Source organism: Zophobas morio, unplaced genomic scaffold (assembly GCF_036711695.1).
Source record: "Zophobas morio isolate AGI-343-1 ecotype UQ-CSIRO unplaced genomic scaffold, CSIRO_AGI_Zmor_V1 ptg000030l, whole genome shotgun sequence".
Classification (NCBI taxonomy): Eukaryota; Metazoa; Arthropoda; class Insecta; order Coleoptera; family Tenebrionidae; genus Zophobas; species Zophobas morio.
The window spans coordinates 16,876,630-16,903,327 of record NW_026972135.1 but is presented as its reverse complement, the minus strand read 5'-3'; the positions used below and the strand labels follow the sequence as shown (position 1 = coordinate 16,903,327).

At 34.9% G+C, this 26,698-nt stretch overlaps 1 protein-coding gene across 3 annotated transcripts in view; it reads right to left on the bottom strand.

Annotated features, from left to right (window-relative positions):
- Positions 1 to 26,698, bottom strand: part of LOC135138164 (uncharacterized) — a 380,544-nt gene that overhangs the window by 338,757 nt on the left and 15,089 nt on the right. The window contains exon 1 of one of the 3 annotated variants that reach the window (XM_064068059.1): positions 16,551 to 16,638. The exons of the other annotated variants lie outside the window; for them this stretch is intronic. The gene's annotated coding sequence lies outside the window, so the exon portion shown is untranslated. Of the gene's footprint in view, positions 1 to 16,550; positions 16,639 to 26,698 lie in introns of those variants that run through there. 3 annotated transcript variants of the gene reach the window in all.

The window sequence follows — 26,698 nt, the reverse complement described above, 5'->3', positions numbered from 1 at the left end:
AATTGACTATAGAAAGAAATATGAAAATAGGAAGTACGCAATTTCAACGATAATATATACACAAGAACATAGATCATTCCAGAAAGACAAAAAACAAACCAGATTAATCACGTACTGATCCAAGAAAAACACTCTAGGTTAATAACATCTGTGAAAACTTGTCGAGGGGCCGACACAGATTCAGACCACTTTTTGGTAAGAGAAAAGCCAAAGCAATGAAAAGGGGACGACAAAGAACGCAGAAGGAATCACGAAGTAAGGCGTAATAAAGAAGAATTGCAAGCACAGGAAATCAAAACAAAATATGAAGCAGACATAGAAAAAAACCTGGAAAAGCAAGATCTTTCAAAATTAAAAATATAAATACCAAATGGAACAATATACAACGAATAGTACCTAATAGAAGCGACAAAAAGACATGTGAGTAAAACAAAAGCAAGAGAAAGGAAAGAATCATTAGACGAAGAAACGCGAAGCAGAAATAAAACATGAAAAGTTACTCAGAATGAAAATGCTGCAGATAAGAAACGAAGAAAATACAAGGAATTATAACAGTCAAAGAAAGATAGTAGCAAATATGTCGCAGGAAAAAAAGGGATTTTTGGAAAGACAAATAAAAACTATAGAGGAAGCATACCAGAAGAAAAAGGTTAGAAACTTTTATAGACATACAAAACAAAAAGTCAACAAAATACGAAACTACGCAATATATAACAGATATAGAAGGCAACTTAATAGGTGACGATGAAGAAAAATTAAGAAGATGGAAACAGTACTTCAAACAAATATTAAATAGCGAGATCAAAGGAGGTCAGAGAGAAGAGCAAAAACAAGTAGCAAAAAAAAAAGAACTTTAGAAGTAATGAAAGTATAGCAATGCCAACAAGAGAAGAGATAGAGGAGATCATAAACCAGATGAGGAATAACAAAAGCCCAGAGAGAAATGGAATTACAAAAGAAAACTTAAAATTTGGAGGTGAAAAACTGAAAGACGATATCCAGCTGGTAATAAAGCAAATTTGCACAATAACGCCGCTCTTGAAAAAAGGTGACAGAAGAATCTGTGAAAACTACCGTGGGATTGCGTTATTAGACGTTACGTACAAACTACTGGCATCGATAATAACAAGAAGACTTGAAGGATATATGGAAGAAGCTCTAGGAGAATATCAAGGAGGCTTTAGAAAAGGAAGAGAGACAATCAATCAAATATTTATGTTGAAACAAATCATGGAAGGAAACTACGAATGTGGAATTTCTACTTATTTACTCTTCGTGGACTTTAAAAGAGCTTACGATACGGTGAACAGGACGAAGTTAATAAACATATTGAGAAAACTAGATATTCCAGAAAAACTAATAAATCTAATAAAAATGACATTGAAAAACACAATAAACAGAGTAAAAGTAAAAGGAAAAACCAGCGACAGTTTCAATGTTAAACAAGGACTCAGACAAGGCGATCCGTTGTCAACAACTCTAGTCAATCTGGTTCTAGAGAGTATTATAAGGAAAACTGATATACACAAAAAGGGTCTACTATTCAATAGAAGCCATCAATGTCTAGCCTACGCAGACGATTTAGTCCCAGTAGCTAGGAACAGAAAGGAATTAGAAAGGCAAAGCTAATGAGACAAGCAGAAGAGGTAGGTTTAGAAATTAATATAGAAAAAACAAAATATATGGAACTAAAGAATAACTGTGGCAGTGGAAACAGAAACAACCTACAAATAGACAGACAAGAAGGAATAAAAGTAAAATTTGAAAAAGTAGGAATGTTTATGAACTTAGGGGTGTTGATAACCAACAAATGCCAAGAAGATCAAGAAATAGAACTGAGAATTGCTAAAAGTAACAACGGTGCGGGAGGATTAAGAAAAATTATGAAAAGTAAAGAAATATCAAGGCAAACAAAACTAAGAATATATAAAGCCATAGTGAGACCAACCCTAACATACGCGTGTGAGATATGGATTATGAAAAATAAAATGAAACAAAGACTGGAAATTTGGGAAAGGAAGATACTTAGAAGAATCTTTGGAGGGAAACAAACAGAAGGAGGATGTGAAAGAAGAACTAATGAAGAAATATATGATTTATATAATGACACAGTTGTAAGCAATTTCATAAAAATAAAAAGATTGCAATGGTTAGGACACCTGGAAAGAATGACCCAATAAAGAGGAGTTAAGATGGTGGCGTGGAAAATTCCGGAGGGCAAGAGGAAAAGAGGCAGACCAAGGAAGAAGTGGAAAGAAGCGCTAGAGGAAGACCTAGCAGAAAAACCGAAGGGAATGGAGACGCATCTCGAAGCTATATATATATCTACCTAGTTAGACAATGAAGATTGTTCAGACGAGAAGACGTAGTTACAAGTAAACAGGTCAAACGATTTTCTGATGTTGGACCTTGATTGCAAATATATTTTAACCTAAAGACAGTTGATAGTTTGGTCACATTTTAAAATTTGTTATCAGAATTAGTTATCAGCAGAATCTTTGGTTTATTTAACGTTTTACTACTCTACTTCATTTCAGGAAAAAGATTATTTAATAAAATTTCACCAATCATCCCCACCAAGAATTTGATGGCGTCGTTTCAAAAGATTCTATATTAAATTGATTTAAATGTTACATGTACAATAATATACTCCTACACTTTTTGAATTTATTCCCTAGACAACAGTGTTTGATAATTACTATTGCACTGCACGTGTAGGAACTGGCATACCTGTCCTTGCTGAGATAATGTTGATTGAACCATTTTCAAATGAGAAAACTTAATGGCAATAAATGACCTGGACATGGGTCATACAGCGTTGGGCTTACTACTATGTACTTAATCCTGCAGAACTAATATGAGGAGGAAAAACAGCACTTTTCCAACAACGCGTTCACCGGTTCTACTGAAAGACACATTTCGTTCCATACGAACTCAATAATTCTCCACGTTTTTTACATTTTGCAAAATTTGGTATGTGTTGTAAATTGCGATAATTTCCAACGCATTAAAAAGATCTCATCACGTTTTGTTAAATCCAGTTTCAGAGGGGTTTTGCAGCCATAACATCATTACCAATCCATACTGGATAAAATGAAATTAATGGCTTTCGTGTCGAAGCAGCGTGTTTAAAAAAATATAGAACAAAGCCGAAATTGGCACACAAGACAAAACCGTATGTGATCCGAATCCATAGGAGCTCATCTGTTATGATACTTCCGTCACGTGTTTCCCTCCTCTCTCTTTTAAATTAACAATTTTATGTGTTCTGCTTTCATCTTGTGTTCGCACCATCATCTCTGTGCTTACGTGCCATGTATGTCCCATGTCATTGCACTCATCTAATCGATGAAATTTTTTCTCCGTTACGTGTTTGTCGATAATAACCGTAAACAAAACGAGGTGTATGGCGGCACTAAATTAAATTATCTAAATAGTGACGGTCATAAATATGACAATTAGCGCCCGAGTTAAACAATGAAATATCGTCGGACCGGAAATGTTTCCGTGTTATTTGAACAGGACGAGCGGAAACGAAAGAAAGCACCTCGCGTTGGCCATCCTCTGAAACAATATGCACTCAGCGAAATCGATACAACGACGAGCAGTTTCTTGGATTGTGTTCTCGGATGTGTGCATCGAAAGAAGGACAAGGACCAAACATCCATCTGTACAACAGTCTCTCTCTAATAACTCGGGCCGGGGCACTAGTGGAACAAATTGAATTTTGACTCTTGTTCTCTTGCATCCGTGCTATTACGCCGTTCCATTGGGCAAAGATGTTCTTTCATCGATATGGCGCAACTACTGAAGTGAGTTTGTTTATATTCTGGCGTGTCAGACTTATCGTTTTGCGGACAGGGATTATTTAATGAGCAAATTGATGTGGACATCGGGGAATGCTGCGTCGAGATGGTGATAAATGCTAATCTCGTGCAGACATTGAACAGCGGTTTTTTTTCAAACGTTTGATAACGTCCAGTTTTGAGAGAATTTATCTTTGCTTACCACAAGATTCTCACTTGGGGCCATGTATGGAATTTGTGGTAAATAAATTAATTTTTTTATTATAATTAAGGCTCGCATAATATGCAAAATGCAATTCGAAACTTAGGAACCACCGATCTGGAAAAAGTAGGCAAAATTGTTAACAGCTATCTTTATTATATCTGATTCATTAAGTAGCTGGTAGTACTAATGAGTAACAACCGGTGAATCAGAACCGTAGCGTAAACTTGTTAAACGTAATCAAAATAAACCGATAAATTTTCACTGGCAAATAAAATTTGTAACCCAAGTTAATAATGTTTTATTGCGTACACAACTTAAAATCCTTTATTCTCTTCAGTTTATTGGTGGTAACTCTCTATCCCATCTAGTAAAACACGTCTGGATGTTATAGAAGTACCAATTTCTCAAATACTGAAATGGAATAGTTTTACACACCCAGAATGCAGTTTTGATCCTTTTTTCTCATGTAATGTTTACTTTATTTATTGGGGCTTTCCGAAACGTAACTTCGTAAAATATAATAACAAAGTATATGATCTAAGTATTTTAAATGAGAATTAACAATACCGAACAAATCATGGAAAAATCGGCGATTATTTCTCGTCCAGCAACAAAAAAAAACAAGGAGCACACTGCTAACTTTACTTTTCAAAAATTGACCTAATGCTATTGGACAGAATTTCCCTTGCATCTGAAGTGCAATCAAATTTTTTTTTATCATCAAGGGGGATTCATAAACCACGAGTATAGGAATATATTATTTTCTAAAATTGAAATAGAATTAATCATGCAAAATTTTGAGGTGACGTCATCTAATTGTTTGTGAGAATAATAGGATAAATTTTGGTTCGCGTTTTACTATCCATACGACATTTTTAAAAGAGCTCCACCTAGATTTTCCAGAAAAAACATTTCTAGCTTATAGTAACTGAAAAAAATAAGTGTATGCACGTTTATACCGTGTGAGTTTTTTGAGTTGTGATCTAGTTTTTGCTGCCCATTATGTCACCAAATTACGTACATCGTTTCTTACAGCATACAACTTGTAAAGTGGTGGGACTGTCTATAATTCGCGGCTTAACAAGGTAAATTGTGCCTTGTTTGCATTTTCTGAAATTCTTTTCCTTCATTGTTTTTCCAGTTTTCGACAAAAACTAGTCTTTTTACTTCCCGAGAGTAAGCAAAGGAAGTATTGTATTCGAGTCCGTCGGCCGACTCTCTACTTTTACATTTTCTCGACTTTTCATGACCCGTAGAGGACGAAGAAATAGGTCTTCCGTTTCCGTACGTTTGTCTGTCTGTCCGTCTGTCTGCCGTCCCGGATTTTTATTAGACAGATAATCTCCAAAATACTGTGAATTGTTGTGAAATTTTGTACTGATATTAGGAATATCATGTAGATGGTAAAACGCTAACCAAAATTTGTCTAATTATCCTTACATTGTACATAGTAAATGGGTTTTAAATTGTATAAAATAACATAGTCCTACACATGTAGTTTATGACTCCCAATTGAGTTTTACCCGAAACGTCCAGATTTTTGGAAAAAAAATCAAAATTATGAAACAACATTTTGCAAATTAATTTTGAATCTGCAAATCCGAATGCTTTGAAATATTGCATAGTTATGATAAGCATGATAAATCAAAATATATTTACTTGTCCCCACTAAAAAACTGATGACGTCACCTCAAAATTTTGCTGAATAAATCCTATCTTAAATGTGCAAAATATGATGACTCTGTAGTTGTGATTTATCATTCCATTCATATTTTTTTTTGCAGATACAGGGTGACTCAAAAAAAATTAATGAATGCGTGAATTTATTTTATTGATTTAATCAGGAACTACAAAACCGAATGCTTTGAAATCTTGAAGATGTTTTAAAGTTTAAAGCATGGTAAGTTTTTGATCAAAATGTATTTGCTCATCCCCCCTAAAAAATTTATGCCGTCACCACAAAATTTTGCGGAATAAATCCTATCTAAAATGTACAAAATATGATGAGTCTTTTCTTGTGATGTATCATTTCATTCATATTTTTTGAATTTGCATATACCGGGTGACTCAAAAAAAAAATGGATGCGTAAATTTATTTTATTGGTTTACTCAGGAACTACAAAACCGAATGGTTTGAAATCTACTGCGAAAAAAAAAACATAATAGACATGCAGTCGTCACGTTTCCGACAGCGAGGGAAGAACTGTCTAAACTCTTTAGACCAATTTTTTTTATTGTACGAGAAAATACCATGTGAAATATGTTCTTAAGTAATCGTGCTGTACAAAGAAAATTAAATGTATTAATTAAAAAAGAAAACCGAAAGAGAAGCCCCACCCATCCGTCTCAACGGTGATGAATTTTCTATTTTATAAGCAAGCAATAGCCCCGCCCACCCACCCCCTCTTCATTCCAGTGATTACTCTTAATATTGTTCAGTCATTTACACATTTCAGTCAAAATCAATCTTATTTTTATGAATGACCAGAAGCTGAAATCAACAACACTAGAACCCAATCATCACGAAGGAATGCAATTTGATAATGTTAAATATCACACTTCGATAAAAAAATAGGTTTCATTTTATTGCTTGCTATTGCGAATGAGGTACAATTGCTGCATTTCACACTGTTCTTTAAGCTACGTAAGCTCTTACAAGTGCTTTTAATTTAAAAGTGAAAATTTATTAAAATGACGGGTCGAAAATTAGCAACATGTTTTTGATTATTTTAAAATTTAAAGCATGTTCTAAACATGTTTTAAACAGTTCTAAAACAACGTATATTTTATTTCACGTTTTGTTTTAACAGTTTAAAACCCATTATTTTAAACCATTTGTTTAAAACGTACCAACGCTGGTTACAACTAGTATACCGGGTGTCCCAGTGTAAAAATTTGAACTTGGCCATGTTCAATATATGTGACAGTCTATAAATGGATAGATTACTGGTATCGTATTAGTTTCAGTTTAGCCGGAAATGACACCAATTTTCTTTTTTTAATACAAACGGGTATAACTTTTCAATACACTAAAAAGTGCCCTTTTTTGTCTTTTTGTCTTTCTCGCAGGCCACCGAATTGCTCCATATTTACCAATCTATCTATGAGGGAATGTATCATTCAAATAATCTATTAGTTTTCGCGCATTATGTGGTGGTACACCATCTTGCTGGAAATACATTCTTTCTCTCACGAGTAGAACACCTTCTAAAAACACACGAAGTTCGTTTACAAGAAATTCCAAATAAATTTGCGAATTTAGCTTTCCTTGGTAAAATTTAGGCCCGATAATCGATTATTCCACACCAAACCTCGATAGCCCAAATGTGTTGAATCTTCTTTCAAAATCAGGTTGTACTAAACCTTGATGTAAATGAATTTTGTAATCATATGAGGATCCACATTAACCCTCTCCAAGACACCTACGATATGTTCTTCATCTGTTACCGTTTTTCGTAAAATGCCTGCGTTTTTTTTTTTCAAGGCCCAGATTAAAGAAATTTTTTGGTAATCTTGCGAAATACATACAATTTTGTTGTTGTCTTTCCGGAAAGAAAAGTATATACATTAAGAAAAAGGAGCCAATGATTAAGCCCCACCCACCCGCCCCTGTCCCAATTGTGATGAATTTTTCATTTGTTTTCAGATGAGGGGTGGAGCTTAACTGCAAAGTCCGTATTTGTCTACAAAGTTTACCATTTTAAATATGTTTTAAGTTTCTTGTTATGAAAATAAGACTACGGGCCGGTTGCATAAACGCAAATCAAATTTAATCTCTGATTAAGAACAATTGTAACTATGATAATAACAATCGTTACTATGAAGTTAATCAGAGATTAAATTTGATTTGCGTTTATGCAACCGGCCCTACGTATGTTAAGAAAAAAGGCAAAACAAAAGTCCCGCCCACACGCTGCTATCTCAGTTGTGATGAATTTTTTATTCGTCGTGAGCAGGGAGGAGGAGCTTAAAAAGCCAAATCCTTATTTTTCTACAAGAAGTTACCATGTGAAACACGTTTTGAGTTTCGTGTTGTTGAAAGAAATATATATATATATATTAACAAAATGAAGGCAATGATTAAGCCCCACCCACCCGCCCCAATCTCAATTGCGATGAATTTTTCATTTGTTGTCAGATTGAGGGGTGGAGCTTAATTGCAAAGTCCATATTCGTCTACAAAAATTTACCATTTTAAATATGTTTTGTTTCTTGTATGTACTACAAACTGTACTCTTTTAGATTTAGAAAAAAAGTTGAAGTCATGTCCGGTGAAACTGACGCTAATACGATGCCAATAGTCTGTTTATTTAGTAGATTGTATTACATATGTTGAACATGCCTAAGTTCAAATTTTTATGTTTTAAAATAATAGAGATATTTGAGTGGAATAGGTACGCTGCAATACAACAAAAATTAAATTATAAATATATTATTTTTGTATATTATTACCTTATTATGAACAACCAAGAAACTAAATTTTGCAATATTAGCACTACAACTACATGTGCAGCATAACACTTTTAGAAAAATCACGAATCCTGCAAATCTTTTTAAACCTTAGTATAGTGTACCAACGAAAATAGTTTCATTATAGCTTTGACTTTTCCCAAATTGTGCAGATTATTTTATTTGCCAAAAATGACTCTCAATCTGATCATGATTTTTCCCTCTAGAACCCAACACTGTAAGATTCTGACAGTTTTAATCTTTTAATTACTCCCCTATTATTGTATTAAATAGTACCACGATGACTCCTACACACTTTATATTCATTTATGAAAAAAGTGAGGTCATTGTAACCGTACTGGAGCAATCCATCAGCTTAAAATGAACACAGTGTTTTAACATACACTACTTTATTTATTATTTTACAACATTTATAAATTCTCAAACACATTAAAAGCAACCTTCCCCGTCTATTAATATTTTAATATAACAAATACGCGAAATATATATAAATCGGGATCAGAAGTTATTAAATATGTATCGTAAATCTGCCAACAGGCAAAAATATCTGTGAAGTTGGAACTATACTAATGGCTGCATGGACGAATCGAAAAACTGCATTCTTTAATTTATTTACTGACTCGTTCATTTTATAGATCTATTATGTTGCATGTTGGATATCTAAATTATATTCATTATTTCACATGTCAAATTTTGTTTATTTGTTTCGTATTGTGCATGATGATCCATTAATATTTTCAGGGAAGCTTAATTAATTCAAATTTATGTAGTTATGCTTTATTTTTGTGATTGTACGAATTGGACCCTTAATTAATGCAGCATAATTTCTGATACTTTAATTTGAATCATTAGAAAGCTGCAACACCCTTCAATCGAGATTCGAAAGCGATTACTTTAAATTAAAAATTAATTTTCAACAGATAGTGGTTCTAATAAGAAATATCTAAACAGAAACCCGGTTCGTTAAAAAATCTCCGCTTCTGGAGTTGATATATTACAACAAGGCTTGTGAAAATAATTCAAAAAACGCACATAAACCGTCAAGAACAGCGCTACACAATTGACGTCAGGGCGTTTTTATTACCCTAATTTCATTTCTATATCGTAAATTTGAAAAATGCATGCGAATCTCCAATTACAGACACGAAAGAAGATAATACATTTGCGAAAGAAGAGCTTTGTTACATTATTGTGGAATAATCGTAAAACTTTGTTAGGTTTTTGGGCTTTTATGGGTTAAAACATGCTAAACATACGGTGGTAAAAACCAAGCAAGCATAAAATTTTACGTGTTATTTTTTTCCCTCCATACCTACGTCTTGTTCTAAAAACTATTTCAACTTTAATACACGCGACTTTTTACAATGGCGCACATAAAAAAACTTTTTTCTCCACTCGAGTGTGTGAATGTAAAAAATCAGTTCCGACACAAAACAGGAAAATAAAAAAACCAATCAATCCGAGGAAATTATTGCCCAGAAGAACAGAACTTTTTTATCGTTCTGTTTTAAGAAAAGTGAGGGAAGGATGACGCAAATAAGACCTTTCACTGGCGCATTACTACACAATATCGTCAGCATCCGTTGATATTGATGAGAATATATCATCTTGTGTTTAGATCAAGCAAACAAAGTCTTTGATGAGCTGATAGTGGAGGAAAAGCGCCCTTCTTGTCTCGATAAAACAGACGCTTCCTTCCCCGCCACTTGCACATTATCTGAACGATTACGAGCAGTCATCTACTTGAACGAAAAGGAAAAAACGTTAAACAGCCTAAAATATGGCTCAATTAAGAAACGAAGTACTTCGACTTATCTTGAGGTATTGGTGCAGTCGCTACAACCATTAAGTGCGGATAAATATAGAACGATTATCGCCGAAACGCGCCACAGAGAAAATGTCTGTAGAATTTTAAAAGACAAGATTACGGCACTAATTTTAAACGTTCGCGGCTTCGTACACGAAACGACGGGCCATTTTTTACTTTTTGAACTCACTTAATATTTCTTCCCACAAGATCTTGAAAATGTATAATAAAAGACTGAAAGATAGTCTTATCGTCAGGTTATTATCATCATATGACTCGTCCTCAATGCTTTTAATGTTTAAACAGGGTAACACGACGCTACCGCAGCCATGATAATTTTATCTTCGCACTTTAATCGAAGCCCATAATAACCAATTCAACAAAGTTTCGTATCGGCAATCTAAAGACAACTATAATAATAAATATTGATTTATTAGACAAGGTAGGCATTTCTTGTTTCCGTTTCAAAACGTACATAATTTGTGATGGTTCAAATTGATGTTGTTTTTTAAAACTTGGCAAAACTTCATAATAATAATAATAACAAAAGGCGGCTAAAGGATGCGAATTTAGCAATTATTCAAAACGATAATTGGGTCAGCTATGTCAGTTCTCTGTAATTCTGTCAAGGAGTATAGATGCAGGGAACTGTCTCGTTAACATAAATCTCTCTCTATCTCTCTCTTTCTCACGGGAAAATAAGTCTTATTTTCAAATTACAAAATTAAACAAACTAACAACCGAACGTTTTTCGGATGCAACAGAACGTGTGGTATCTGGTACTGCTGGTAATGTAATAAGATCTGCAACCTATATAAAAATAAAAACATTTATCGCAGCTGGGTAGTTGAGGATGAGTGTTTCCAGTCGTCTTAGTCACCTCTCTAAAACACATCATCGCCAAAAATAAAATCCAGAAGATGAACAAATTCAGTTTACCTGTTTTTTTCAAGAAATTCGTTTAACTCATTTTCTTTTTGTGCGAAATAACACAAATATTTCGAAGAAGGTAAATCATAATTGAACTGGTGTAACAACAAAAATTGGTTTATTGGAGAGTGGTTTTATAGCTTTATGGAATTCTACTGTCGACAGTAAATGTCTTTTGTATAGCTTCCGTAATTTATGTTAGTAGAACCAAGCTTTTACGGTAGCTTTTTTCTGTTGTTGTTGGTTTCATTGTTCGATTTTTTAACTTTATTACTGAATTCAATAAAACTAGGCTGATTTATAATCGTACGTACACTTTAATAATAAATACCCGAATTTTACTCTACTCAGTCAATTTTTTTCTTTTTACCTACTTTACTTTCGCACCGAGTGTTACAGTACAACTTCCATACTCCGATAAAATTGACATGTACGCCATTTTTGGAATTCACATGACTTTTTTGTCACAATTCATACAATTATAGTACTTAACATCAAATTCCGAATTAATGTTCTTAACCTGTCACACAATATGTTTTAAATTCTGTCAATATATTGTTAGTCCACACGTGTAAAATGTATGTATCTGACTTTGATGTCGATACTTGTAATACCAATCAATACATGCAGGTCCAATAATACCCAAAATTATTTACTTTAAATTTTAATGCACGATACAGGGTGTCTGGAAAATGGTAAAAAAATGTCTTCTCAAATTTTGGTGGAGTTAAAATGATTTTAAAATTTATTCTTTTGCTACGTAAAACACTTTCAAAGTCTTCAAAACCCTAGGTTTTGTTAATTTTTGGTCCCCTGTGTTTTATTTCGGATAAATTTACAGGAATCTGATGTTTTGTTGCTGGATAAACTTGAAAAAACTTTTTGAGCTTTTAGCAATTTATTTTTTATGAATTTGAATGAAACTCAGGGTGCCCATCTGCCCATAGAGTATTATTTTGGGAGCCCATGAAGATTTTTTTTTTTGTAAATTACTTAAAACAGTTTTTGGGGACTATTTTTGGAAAATTCTAACCTGACCTGTTTTTGAGTTCATTTTGGAACCGCTTTTTTTTGGAAAATTTAAAAAATCTTGGCGTTCCAGGTATTCCTGTTTGGAAAGAATTTGAAAGTGCTTTGGAGCCTCTAGTGTTTTCAATAATTTAATTAAATTTCTTAGAGGATACGTCATTTGTTAAAATCAGTCTTATATTAACAGGTGCTAGCCCCACCCACCCACCCTCTCTTTTCTTAGAAGGTATGTAATTTGCCAAAATCACACTTATCTTAGCAAGTTCTAACCCCGCCCACCCACCCTCTCTTTTCTTAGAGGGTGTGTCATCTGCCAAAAAGTCTTATCTTAGGAACTACTAGCCCCGCCCACCCACCCTCCCTTTTCTTCGAGGGTATCTCATTTGCCAAAATCGCTCTCATCTTAGCAAATGCTAGCCCCGCCCACCCATCCTCCCTATTCTTAGAGGGTATGCCATTTGCCAAAAACAGTTTTATCTTAGAAAGTACTAGCCCCGCCCACCCATCCTCACTTTTTTTACAGGGTCTCTTATTTACAAAATCAGTCTTATCTTGACAGCTACTAGCTCCGCCGCCCCACCCTCTCTTTTCTTTGAGGGTATGTCATTTGCTAAAATCACTCTTATCTTAGCAAATAATAACCCCGCCCACCCACCCTCTGTGTTCTTAGAGGGTATGCCATTTGCCAAAAACAGTTTTATCTTAGAAAGTTAGACTAGCCCCGCCCACCCACCCTGACATTTTTTAGAGGGTCTCTTATTTACACAATCAGTCTTGGCAGCTACTAGCTTCGCCGCCCCACCCTCTCTTTTCTTTGAGGGTATGTCATTGCCAAAACCAGTTTTATCTTAACAAGCAGGTACTGATGACTAACTTTTACAAAAAATTATCAAAATTTGGGAACATTACGAGCTTACTTATATGGACAAGGCAGGGATTTTGAACATTTTTTCTAGTGTTTAGTTATGTTTTTTTTTTGTAATATACATCATAAAGAATTTATTTATTATTTTTTTGGGACTTCCGAAATCCCGGTACATAACGTACTAAAGAGTTAATCCTCCATTCTCCAGACACCGGTATAACGGGTGTTCAATCAAAACAGTCTCGTTGTTCTATTAAAGGAATTAACGTTTGACAGAGTTATTTAAAACCTTTTTTTGTTAATTTCGCGTTGTCAGCTATCATCGATTAAATTTTAAATTTATTGTAAACATATTTCACAATGTTTACAGAAAATCAAGGCCAACTTGATGGCTTTTTCAGTTGAACACCCGATATTTTCGTATATTTTATGACGAAAAAATTTTATCCATCGAGTAACTGGCTACTTTCACGTTTTCTCAATGGATCATGAACTGAAAAGTACGGAAAAAATAGGTCTCCTGTTTCCGTCTGTCTGTCTGTCTGCCGTCTGTGTCGATTTCTATTAAGGATATAATCTCTGAAACTACCGGACCGATTGTTGTCAAATTTTATACGCGTATGATGATGATGATGATGAATATCATTTAGATGGTAAAACGCCAACCAAATTTTGTCTAATCATCAGCGCAAAATCGTACATAGTAAATGAGTTTTAATTCATATAAAATGCAATACGTGTAGTTTATGAATCCGTGTTGAGTTTTTACCAGACATCTGGATTAAAAAAAAAATCAAAATTGTATTGCAACATTTTGCAATTTTAAAACTGTCATAAGCATGGTAAATTTTTAATCAAACTATATTTGCTTATGCCTCCCCCCCTCCCCCAAAATTTGATGACGTCACCTCAAAATTTTACCAAATATCTCCCATCTGAAATGTGCAAAGTATAGTGAGTATATACTTGTGATTCTAATAAAAAAATATAAAATTCGCGATAACAAATTTTATAATATTTGGAAAAAGCTAGATTTGTAACGTTAGGGACAAAATAAACTTCGACCAATTTTTTGCTTCTAAACTTGAACAAATTACTTCAAACAATTCAGGTGGCAATTCGACTGTTGGTGCTAAATTTGACACATCACTGACTAATATGACATCACCTTAACGTTAACTCACTGCAAGCCTCCTTGATTATACAGACTGTTGATAAAGTTCAACAGTTCAGTGTGGAACACGTGTTAAAATCATGGGTACGTCAAATATAGTTTGTAATTTTGTAAAAATGAAATCGCATACAACGCCATGGCGGTTTACTTCACATGTACTTTGTTAAATCTTGATGAACTCATTTTGGCTTAATCATGGAAAATCTTGTTGTTTGTAATTCTTAATAGAGTGTGTCATAATTTAACTTCATGTAAATTCTTGCTACAGTGTGGCAAAACAAAAATTTGTTTGCTTTGCAGTTTCAGTAATTCATTTAAATATCATCAGAATTTTTGAAGTACAAATTTCAGACTAAAGCGGTAACCTGTATAAAAGAGATGTCAACGGAGACATCTTTCCAATTTGTTATTACATAACTTAATAGTCGGAACTTCTTTTAACCAGCAATAACAAAATGAACAAGTTGAACCATTTTTTATTCCATTCCGACTGGAATGCCTACTTCTTCGTGGAGAGCTGCTCTTCCGACCTGCCGGTTCGCGAGTCAAGTGGATAAATGCGGTCAATTATGTAACAGCCCTTGCACCACGAAAACAAAAATGTGTTGTAGCTCTTGAATCTCGCAACACAACGCAACGCTGAAAACTGAGGAAAGCTCGATCGCCTTGATCAGAGTCATCGATCCCATAACCGTAATCTATAACTGAATTGAACATGAAACAAATCGAAAACACACCAAAGGACCCGAAAAGAACCAAAGAAGACAGAACGCTCTCAGAAAAAAAAAACTCTTCTACACCACATAGTAAACAAGTTTGCGACCGAGTTTTCAATGCACGAAACAAACATAAATAAAATTTATATGTACCTCAGTGACTGTTTTATTTTAAAATAATATTCAACTGATCATTTAAATTTTAACGTCGTGTTTACTTAAAAAGTAAACGATTGCCGCCTTTGGGAAATTGCATTAGTTGACATTTTCCAGTCTGATCACGGACATCCCAAATGGAATAACTGATTACCAATTTTATGAGTAACCGAAAAATAATTTGTCTAAAGTGTTGTGTGTTGCATTATTTACATTCCTTGGTGCCAGTTCAAATTATGAATGAATAAGTTTGCTCGCTAAAAAGTTATTATTGTGAACAGATTTTACCTTAGTACTGAAACGACATTTAATTTACTTCATAGTTAAATACAGCCAGATGGAAATTTCTTTTTTAGATATTAAAAAGTCGATCACCATGAAGCGTTACCAAACATCGATCCTTCTCAGGACCAGCATTTGTTTCTAGGGCTAATAATATTTAGCACTGACCGTTAACGATGAATGAATGCATGAATAAACGAATGATATAACCAGCAAAAAGTCGGATTTACTTTTAATTGGAACTGAAAGTATTCACGTCGTTTCTATTCCAATGTTTTTCCACCGAAATCACCATGTATAATACAATGCTAATAATTTCGACGGTAAATTTTGCGGATACTTTGGCTTTGACTTTTCATGACACAATTATCATTGCTGAGATAGCACCCTCTTAATGAATAAAAATAATCGAGCAAAAGTCACGTGAAAGATGAAATTCTCACTCCGATGTCCCTTCAGCCGTTCTTATAGAACAAGGTAATTAATTGACAAGATAAAAAAAACTTGCAGTGAGCGTATCTTTTTGCGCCGCTGAATTTTAATAAAGTTCTTAGTTCGGCCATGTTTCAGAGTAATGGCGTCCGTTTTTAATTATGATTACTGCTCGAAGGGAAAAAGGTAGTCCGTCCCTTTGAATGTATGAATCGTGTTCCTCTGAGCCGGCAAGCTAATTACGTGGATCGCTAGCTTTGCATATAAAGGCCAATCGGGTATTTTTATTGTTTTCCGACAAATAGCCGTGGAAATCAATTTTCATTGGAAAGCGGCAAAAGGGAATAGGTTGGCACTCCTTTTGTTCTTCGAGAATATTCAAACGTTACGATTCGTTCGCCTGATACGTTGTATAAAAAGTCTTTACATTTTTATCGTCGTGTCTATGTAGACAGAAGGGAATGTGAACGTCCGATAAAACTTTACACTTATTGTTTCCATTCTTTGAAGATAAATGGCCCCGACTGAAAATGTATTTTAATTGGATTCGCCGAGAAAAGGAGCAGTCGATATCGGGTGACTTGTGATCGGTTTTCCCGATTTAGGTTACAACGAAATGATGACGGATTTTGTTTGATATTACTGGGAACTGAAGAAAAAATAAAACGGCACACTTACGGACTCTCAATGGCAGGAATCTCCACGAGACAAACGATTCCTCTTCCTTGTCACCACGACACTAAAAAGGAACCTAAGCTAATCGCGTTATCGCAAGAAAGAGTAAATGTTTATCCTGGATACGATTACGTTTTGAAATGATTGTGACTCAACACTCTGAATCGTCTTTGTTGGCACAACCTGGATAGTCGCTGATCTTCAGACATTTTTACTAAATAAACCTTCCAGGAAACTTCCGACGGTGCAATTCAAGCTGTGTTTGGGGGTATGACTCATAATGAAAACAACGTTTTCCATCTGCTACTCCAAGAATTTGGTAGTCGGCAAACGGCAAACCATAAATTGACCTTTTTATTCTTTATCTATGGCGTTGCTACCACATAAAATGCAATAAGATGTTTACAAACTCAAAATACTGTAGTAATTCTGATTTAATCAACGATGTTGAAAACAAGATAGTCTGATCTTAAAGTTTAATCGTGGTTACTTTTTTAAATTGCTAAATGTGTGTCAAACGAAAGAACATTAAAAGAAATAAAATAAACAATGGATAATAATTCGTAAAGACGGGAAAACACTAAGCAAAATTTATGTGATCATTAAAATTTATAAAATGATACTCCTATAGTTGTGCTTTATGAATCCACCTTGTTTATGCTTATTATTATTATGATCTCGCTTCTAATAACACAAGATTTTTTTACATGATGTTTCATACAAAACTCACCGGGTCTATCTATGGGTTGAAATACTAAAACTTTGCAAACTCAATTTTGACTATAAATTATATATAGCGATCTACATGGTGTTTTTTACTATATGCGAAAAAGTCAGGAGCGTTTTCCTCACATAAAAATAAGCCGAAAAGCTCATATCAAACATCTCCAAAAACACATCAAGTTATAGCGTGTGATAAATTCAGAATTCACCGATCTACAAAATCAAATCGTTCAGTGTTCCTTTTGGGGTCACCTTAAATCTCAAATTCACAGTTACAGCTTACTTATTTTGAAGTACCTACTTTTGCGTTTAGAACAGAAATATACGATATCTTAAAAATTATGTAATACCTAGAACTGGAGTAAAACGGACTATGACAGTCTAGGAAGAGACAGAGGTGTGCAAGGATAGGGGTCAATGGCACTCTGTCGAATGGCATACCCCGTAGGGAAACCTGTGTGATGATAAATATATAAACACTATACAGGGTGAATCACTAAGTGCGTCGTTCCAGATATCTCATTACTTATTAGACACAGAAAAAGATACTCTAAAATTATTTTATTACTTGGTTTTCTTAATGAAAAACCCTATATACTTTTAGATATTCTCATTAGTCCCTTCCTAGGCTTTATAACCATAATTTATTTTTGAAATTCTGTTTTGCGATGTAGTCAGGTTATTCCCAATTTGTTGAATTTTTTTAGCAATAGAAGGGTTCACAAAAAATTACAACAGGCTTATTTTAAAAATCTTTGTTACAATATTTTATGGAAGGATAAATAACGCGTTTTTTGTAGTATCCATTAAATCAAATTTCAAAATACAGAATGTTTATAAAAAATTCTAAAACTTTACAATTTCCAAATATCGATATTTCAGTTTTTGCAAATAGAACATATTTTATTACCATTTCCTAATATGTGAATTTGTCTCTAAAAAAAGTAAAAAGAAAAAACATGATTGGATGCAGTAATAAAATATAGGACGTTGTATTTGAGAAAACTTAAATATCGATATCTGAAAATTGTAATAATCAAACATTTTTTATAAACACTCTGTATATATATTAATGTCATTTCATATATACCACAAATAGCGCGTATCTTTTTCTCTGTTTCTAATACTCTATGAGATACCGAGGACGCGCGGTTAGTGACTCACTTGTATACACCGCGTGTCTGAAAAATGGCGGATTAACTCTTCGCTACGCTCTTAACAATCAACTGGTGAGTTTAACAACTAAACAAAACATTCCTTATCACAATAACTAGTAATAAAACTTTTAGTTAATATTTCTCTCCACCCGCCCTCTCTTTTCTTACAGGGTATGTCATTCGCCAAAATCGGTTTTATTTTAGCAGGTACTAGCCCCGCCCACCCACCCTGTCCTTTCTTAGAAGGAATGCCATTTGCCAAAATCAGTTTTATCTTGGTAGCTACTAGCCCCACCCACCCACCCTCTCTTTTCTTCGAGCGTATCTCATTTGCCAAGATCAGACTTATCGTAGCAGGTACTAGCCCCGCCCACCCACCCTGTCTTTTCTTAGAAGGTATGCCATTTGCCAAAATCGGTTTTATCTTGGTAGTTACTAGCCCCGCCCACCCTCCCTCTTTTCTTGGAGCGTATCTCATTTGCCAAGATCAGTCTTATCGTAGCAGGTACTAGCCCCGCCCACCCACCCTATCTTTTCTTAGAAGGTAAGAAGGTTTTATCTTAGCAAGTACTGATTACTAACTTTCACAAAAAATTATCAAAATTGGAATTTTGAACATCTTCTCTAGTGTTTAGTTAGTTATGCTTTAATGGATTTTTGCTGATTGTGTTTTTGTTTATAATTAATTTATAAATGTCTTATTAAATGTTTTTTTGGTTTATTTATTAATGAAAAATAACAGCTTGTTTTATTAATAATAATGTACAACGATTAATGACTATTACTAATAATGGTTATTGTCCTAAAAAAAATAAAACCTGGATTTCAGTCACCATTGTTACTAAAAGTCAGAAAGTAAGCCGGAGGTATTCACGCATTAAGTGCATGCAGTGTTGCCAATTTTACTTTTAGAAAATTACGTTTTTTTCGTAATCTATATCGTAAAGAATTTTTTTATAATTGGTTTAGGATTACAGAAAACCCATACATAACGTACTGAGGAGTTAATCCGCCATTTTCCAGACATCCGCTATAACTTTCTATATTTTTATCGACCTCTCCTCAGGCTTTACAACCACAGTGTACTTTTGAAATTTCGATGCGACGTTGCCACGTTATTCCAATTTTTTTGAAATTTTTTGACAATGGAAGAGGTCACAAAAAAAATGCAATAGGGTTATTTTCAAAGTTCATCTCACAATATTTTGTGGAATGATAAATAAAGGTACGCGTTGCTATGAACTAAATCAAATTTTAATATACAGTGCGTTTATAAAAAATAACTTTACACTTTCAAAAATCGACATTTCAGTTGTTTCAGATGAATCACCCTGTATTTTACTACTCCATCTTACTTTGTTTTGTCTTCATCAAAACGATCATCTTTTAATATAGAAAATCCTCAGCAAAAAAAAAGAAAACAAAAAATAGAGTAAGAAGCAGTAATAAAATATTGGGTTACTTTTTGAGAAAACTGAAATATCGATAATTGAAAATTTAATTTCGCTTACACCACAGCAAGTTACTGTGTTTTTTTGTAAACCCTTCCATTACGAAACAATTTCAAGAAAATTGATATAATGTGGCAACGTCGCATCGTAGTTTCAAAAATAAAGTGTGACTGTAAAGCCTATGAGCGGTTAATTAAAATAATGAAAGATATACAGGGTGTTTTATTAAAAAAATAATAATAATTTGCGTGATATGCCTTAAAAACAGAACACTGTATATACTATAATTTTATAGTAGTTCTCGAGGAACCGTACAATGTTGGTTTTAACTTTTTTTCTATTTCTAATAATAATAATAATAATAATAATTAATGAGATATCAAGGAATCCGTGCTTAGTGACTCCCTCTGTATATATCTAAATTGACTGACTGACTGACTGACTAACTAAGTAATTAACTCACTAACTAAATATCATCCGTCCGGGGATACCACTCGTCATTTGTTAAACAAACTGTAGAGAAGTACTAAGTACGTTTTCAGCTAAATGCGATTTCCATATAATCTTTCATCCCCTATTTTACCTCGTTAAGGTAAGTGTTTAATTTCTAACCAGAAGCCTAAATATTAAATTTTAAGCATTTACTTTGTAAATGTGGACGAAATGAACATTAAGATTATTATCCCCTATTTTACCCCCTTTGGGGAGGAACTTTGAAAAATCTAGTCTTATTTCTGGTCATAAAAACGTGATTTACCATGTATACGATAACGGTTTCATAATCTTTAAATTAAATTATTATTAAATATTGGTTAACAAATTTGAAATTCTTTTTAAAAATACATATATACGCCTCAAAGTTAAAATAAGAGCGGACTAATAAACCACAAGTATAAAATTGAAGTAGAATTTATTTTTTAAAATTTTGAGATGACGTCATCAAACTGGTAATGGGGATGATTAGACAAATTAAGTAAATTATTGAGTAAACTTTTCGTAAAAAATTTCGATGACAGGCAAACCACGGAATTTAAAAATTCCACCGCTCTTCGGATCGTACACATTTCTTGATTAGCTAAAACCGAGTTCGTGCGGATCAAACTCCCTTAATTAACAAAATTATTCCGAACATTACATACATGATGTAGATTTTAATAGTTACATAACCATTAAGATATTGTACCGAATAAAGCAACGTCAAGTGTTCTCCAATCTATACAAGTTGGAACTTACTTTGCAAAATTAATGGATGAGAGTCTGCTTGACGAGCAATGTAGGAGTCGGCTTGAGTTAAATTACGTCTGAAGTAGCTCGTTTTTTTCCTCATCTCGGTGAAGATTTCGGGCTAATATTCAAATTGACGAAAATGCCTTAAATTTGAACTTGTCCAAATTGCGCGCGTCTCTGCCCCCTCGACAATATCGTATGCTTAAAAGCATCCATTGTCGTCGACGAACATAAAGTCTAGATGAATTAAATTAATTAGTACCTACAGCTCGATAATTAACTAAGTCGACATCGCTCCCTCTTAACCTAATTATTTTTGTTAAAATAATACACCATTAGGATGTTAATTTTCGCGTGGACATCAATAAAACGGCGCCGGTGGCGGTGAGTAGGCGGCGGCGGAGTCACACACACAAACGTCTTAATTCCGGATTCTAGAGCATGTTCCGGTCGAATCCGGGCGAGGCATAAGTGTAGCGGAAGCACGTATCTGTAAACGGTTCCGGACAAATTCCTACGTATTTCGAATACACTATAAAGCCAACGGATCGACTGTTCTAAGGGCATTATGTACTTGAAACACGGGAGCCCCCTTCCAACTTTAATTACCCACTCTTGGAAAGTGCGTGATGCCGGAGGAACCCGGGAAAGAGACAAGAGGAAAAAAAACATAATAAAGCTTCACATTTTACCTTCATTACGAGTTTTTACGCTGATGTTCACTTCGTCATTTGTAGATTTGTTTGTGCATACGACGCTGGGGTTCGGAAAGGCAAAGGAATTTAAACTGGAAGTGGGTTTTTTAATTTGATCAAAGATAAGGGTTACAATCGAATTACAAAAAGGTCGGACTCTGAACAACATCAAGGCTGGACAATAACCAGTACTCATACATACCTAATTACCATTAAATTATTAATTTAGACACTTTTTTAGTTATTAGTGGCTCCATTATCTGATAATCTCAGAGTCAAATTGATAATATTACCCAATTTGTGACAGAAAACGTGGAGATTTACCACGACTCTCCATGAGCACTTTACTGACTTTTTCAAAAAATAATATATCATGTTTGAAGTGTACCTTTAGAATGTAGTCGACTATGCTATAAGATTGCGGATGTAACCAGTAATGGTTATAGCGTGACGTGTCTTGTGCAGAATTGCAATAATAATTCAACATTATAGCGGCACGTAAGAATGCGCCAATAGTAAGCATTGAAGCTACAATATGGATGCTTAAGCGTGAAGACTTGATCCACTACACAAAAAACGTCATGTGAATGATGAAACGTCTCTTTTAGTTGTTAAGATATATTCTCATTCATCCGATGCCCATGCATATTGTTTTAGCATTCATGGTAATGAGCAACTGTAAACAGTAGGCAATTATAATATCTTCTACACTGATTGATTAATAAAATACGAAATGTCCTAATAAATCCACTTGATTAGATTACAACGAACATTGTCTAGGGGCAATTCGGATAGCCAACTCAGCTAGGTGGAGTCAGGTCAGGTCAGAGGAGGATGTGACAACATCAATAGATGTTGACACGGAAAATGGAGAGGAATATGATCCACTGGGTGATATGGGCGAGAAACAAAAAGGCGGTATCTCAAAAGACTCGGATGAAACCGACATAAAACCACAAACGGAAGCCAAATACAAGCATAGTACCCCACAGGAAGTGTCGAACCAAAGAAGCAGAAGTTTTTCAACTTCTGATATATCCGCGATAGTCCTTGACCTTACCGGAGATGACGGTGCCAAGCGACCCCGAAGAGGAGACTGGGACAAACCGCGCAGCCCACACACATAGAAGATGAAGCCAAAAAATTATTAAAGGTATTACATAAAACAGCGACTGAAATTAGTAAGGTAAGCCAAGTGGTAGCCAATAACCCACACACAAAACGTGAAATAAAAACCGTCTCCAGTGTACTGCTGAAATCAGCATCATAGCATCTAAATGAGGAACTAACGGTCTGCTTAGCAAGAAAGGTAACTTCGCCTATGAGTAAAAGGCAAAAACAAGAAGAGTTATGACAAGATGGGCGAATTAGAGAGCTAGAAAACAAATTGGAAGAAGCAGAAGCGCGAGACAGGGAACGACAAGCACAAATGGAAGAACTGAAAGAAACGATCCTAGAGAAACCGACAAACCCAAACAGAAAATCCAGAAAAACTTACAGAGGAACTGCTAGCGCTACAAATCAGGGAAGAGGTAGAAAAAGCGCAAACCTCTGAAGAAATAAGGAGGATAATACAAAAAGAATGGCCGAAAAAAGCATATGTAAGAACGATGCAAGAGGGGAAATATTTTTAAAGAAAAAGACAGAGAAAACATGCTACTCATTACAGATCTCACAGACAGTAACCAAAAAAACGAGATAATAGAACAGGAAACGGACATCTGGCCCGAAAGAGAAAGAGTAATAGAAAACCAAATGCAGGGCAAAACAAGAGTGGGACATATAAGGAGAGAGGCACCGAAATTTATAGAAAATGATGAAACACCACAAGAATTTTCGGACATATATCCGGCACAATATACATACCATGGGAATTAGAGAAAAAGACAAATGGGACTAAATTATAGAAGATGTGCAGAGAGTAAAAAAGAGCATAACGAATCCAGTGTACACCAACAAATGAGAATACAAAAAAACCGTTGATGAAAATATTAGAGATTGTCTTCCGAGAGGTAGACATTAACATAAACATTATTACAAAAAGCGGAGTTACAGGACTCAAAACGTGAAGAAAAATGAAAAGAAAGAGTACGCTCCTAATAAAAAGAAAGGAAATCGCAAATTTAGCTAAAATCTTTAAAAAGTTAAAAAACATAGATGTAGAAAAAATTGATATAAAAGTAAACAGCACAAAAAAAGAAGATAAAGAAGACGGTAAAGATGAAAAAGTCTTTAAAGAGAAAATCTTGCAACAAACCAGTAGCAATGAAGAAAATTTAGTGTGGATAAACCCGAAAAAACCTTCGTGATCTGCGATATAGACAGTTCTATTAAACAAAAAGAAATTAAGAAAGTGCTCCGAGGCCGCTGTGTTATAAAAGGGGAAAAAATAGAAGGAGAAAATGAAATATCAATACAGATAGCATATAAAAGAAGCAAAGAGGCCTAACATACGCCAAAATAAAAATATGGGCACGAAGCTATTGACTGCAAAAGCGAGATAACAAGGAAGGGGAAATGCTTCAAATGCGGAGAACGAGGTCACGAAAGTAGAACATGCGAAAATCCGCAAAAGGTACAAAAGAATAGGCGAGAATTCACAATAAGAAATTATGAAAGTAATACAAACAAACCTGAAAAGAAGCCAACTGGCAATAAATATACTCGAGAAAACGAGTCAAGAAAAGAAAACTTCAATAATTCTAGAACAAGAACCTAATAAACAAACTAGTGAAGAAAAACGATTACTACGACAACGACAAGGCTACATTTATAAGAGTAGTAGACAAAAGGTTCAGAGTGAACAACAGGAGACAAGGAAAAGGCACCAAACTGTGAGATAAAAGAATTTACGGACTGCTTGGACACACTAGGAACCAGCATAAACGAAAACGATAAAGGATATGCAGTGATAGGGGGCGACTTCTACGCGCATAACACCATCTGGGGGTCGCAGAAAAATGACGAAAGGGTTGACCTACTCGCCAACTGGGTGGTAGAAGACAATCTAATGGTGCTAAACGACGGAAAGGAACCAACCTTTAAAGTAGGAAAGACGCGCATAGATCTTACTCTCTACTCGACGAAGATAAGCAACCAAATAACCAACTGGAAAGTGGAGGTTGACAACGAAAACTTTAGCGACCATAACAATATCGTGTTTGAACTCATTCGGAAAACAAACGAGTAGAGGCTGGAAAGTGGAATGAGAAAAGATGAACACCTTTACACAAAACTTCAAGAAGTTGGAAAAAAACAAAAAAGCAAAACATCTACCAAAAATGTTAATTTCTACCATAGCCGAAGCGGGAGACAGATCTTTCAAGAAAAAGAAGACACCGAGGGGATCAAAGACTCCAGTTTACTAGTGAAACGATGGTCTTGAAGACGCTCGGAAAAACTGTCTCAAACAAAGGCGAAAACTGATGAAGATCAAGATAAGAAGAAAGATGTTTCCCAAGATGAGAAAGAACAAGAAAAAGAAAAATATAGAATGCTGAGAATGACTCTGAAGGTAAGCGAAGAAAAATATTGCTGCCTCGGTGGGAGTCGAACCACACGTCACCCGCTTGCCGGGCAGGTATCCTGACCACTAGACTACGAGGCCGCTTATCTTTCTTCGCTTACCAACGTATTATTGTGCCGCCACGTACTAATAGAAAAAGAAAGCGATCTGTTTGTTAGATACATGCGGTAAGCTGCTAGAAAGAATAATTAGAGACAGTGTACAGGGGTGGCCTATATGTACACCAATACGGATTTCGGAAAAAGAGATCGACTGTAGATGCAGTACGAACGGTACAGGAAACTGTGGAAAAAATAAAGAAAATCTCCTATAGACATAGGAAGGTGGCGGTAATGGTGCCACTAGACATCAAGAATGCATTTGAAACGGCCGATTGAAGCATAACCCTGGAAGAGTTGAAGAAGACAAACGTGCAACCATATTTGATCCGAATAATAAAAAGGTACCTAGAAGACAGATGTGTATGTTCCAAATGTCATGCGGGGTACCGGAAGGCTTTGTTTTGGGGCCGACATTGTGGAACATATTTTACGATAAGTTATTGAAAACAAGGAGCACAGTTGATTGCGTTTAAAAAGAAATTAAAACATAAAGACAGAAATGGTATACAGAACGCTTCAAAACGAAGAAGGGTTTCTTTCAGTGGGTAACCCTTAAATGAGAGTCCCACATCCTCGCCGCCTTCCACCACAGGCGAGGTGTCTTTAATAGTATATTATATACCAAAAACTAAAGTGCACGATGTAATCCCGAAAGTGGAGATTAGTGCCCAAGCGTTAGCGAGGGCAATAACCACTTGAGGGATTACACTACACTTTAGTTTTGTGGTGCATATACTATTTTTTGCCCTCTCGCGACTATAGATACTAAATTTTAAACTGGAAGAAAATATTCGAAATTACCTATCATCAATCGCGATAGTAAGCCTTGTCGGGTAACCAAGGCTATAGGTGTAAAAAAGACGAGCCATTTTGAATTTTTCGATGTGTTTACATTAGCACTTTAAGTTAAAAAGTGTTTGGTTGGTATGGAAACACTTTATATCACTAGGGTGAAAAAGAGCCACTTTAGACCCGATTTAAAGAACTAAAATATCAATACGGAATAGGAAATGGAAAAAATACAACGAGAACCCTAGGAAAGGTAGGGAAAAGCCTTTTAAATACTAACCCACCGAAGCAAAGGCCAAAACAACAAAATAGCCAACATGAAACCAGAGAAAATTAGAAGAGGTTAGGTGATTATCAGCACCAAGACTAGATAAGCGAAATAAAGGAGCACATACACGGTAAAATTCCACGGCAAAAGCAAACAGAGAGGCTGACGGTCTGAGAGGAGTTCTACCAGCGCGTACGTGGGTTGAGTCTTGAAC